Source organism: Macaca mulatta, chromosome 3 (assembly GCF_049350105.2).
Source record: "Macaca mulatta isolate MMU2019108-1 chromosome 3, T2T-MMU8v2.0, whole genome shotgun sequence".
Lineage (NCBI taxonomy): Eukaryota > Metazoa > Chordata > Mammalia > Primates > Cercopithecidae > Macaca > Macaca mulatta.
In genome coordinates, this window is record NC_133408.1 from 70,569,344 (window position 1) to 70,570,349 (window position 1,006).

The window sequence follows — 1,006 nt, forward strand, 5'->3', positions numbered from 1 at the left end:
TCACCGTGTTAGCCAGGATGGTCTCGATCTCCTGACCTCGTGATCCGCCCGTCTCGGCCTCCCAAAGTGCTGGGATTACAGACTTGAGCCACCGCGCCCGGCCTCAGGGCATTTTCTTTCATTAGCAGTGTTAACAGTTTTTTATCCCCATTGGTAATGCTAAAAGTTGCTATTCTAAGTCTTCCATCCACTACTAATTCAGGACAACTCTGCTGGGTTGCGTTATTTCACACTAGTTTATGTAGGGGTTCCATTTTCACTCCTCAATAGATTTTATGTATCTCTCATATGCTTCTTCACTCATAAGTTCTTCTAGTTCTGAAGGGTTACTCAGTGTCATCTTGATCGGCCAACCATCTTCTTAACAAGATTTGTTTACAAGTCCTGGATTTTCTCCAAGAGTTTCATTAATTTCAGTTACTTCTCCTGATAAAGGAGAATAGAGTTCACTAGCAGCTTTCACACTTTCCAAAGCACCGAACTCATCTTGTTTGTTCACTTTTGTCCCAACTTCAGGCAGACTACAGTAAACATCTCCCAACGCTTCCTGTGCAAAATTGCTGATTCCCAGTGTTCCAATACCATTTTCTGTTGTTATCATGTTTCTCTGTGAATTTACACAGCGAGAGCAGAGCGGGTCCCGTGCGCAGCTTCCGGACGGCGCCCACCCCCAGCTGCCAGGGCCTAGGCGGGCAGGGCGTGGCAGGCGACAGGACTGCCGCGCAGGGTGCAGAGCACAGCCCGCATGCTCAGCGCCATGTTCGCAGGGGTGCTGGGGGTCGCAGCGCTACGCCTACGCCAACTGCGCGGGGAGGGGGGGAGGGGCGGGGCGGGGCGGGGCGGGGCCTCTAGTAGGTATCTTTGCTAGTGGGTGAAAATCCTGTGGTGGCAGCTGTGGGGAAAAGGGAATCTGTTATCAGCGCTCCTTTCCTCTTAAGTTTTCAGTCCTCTCTCACCCTGGGAGGTAACCTGGAATCACAGGACACTGGGCAGTGTGACAGCCTGT

General features: G+C 51.4%; 1 pseudogene; it reads right to left on the reverse strand.

Annotated features, from left to right (window-relative positions):
• Positions 1-256: 256 nt before the first annotated feature.
• LOC100424508 (glycine cleavage system H protein, mitochondrial pseudogene) lies at positions 257-759 on the reverse strand (annotated as a pseudogene).
• Positions 760-1,006: the final 247 nt, after the last annotated feature.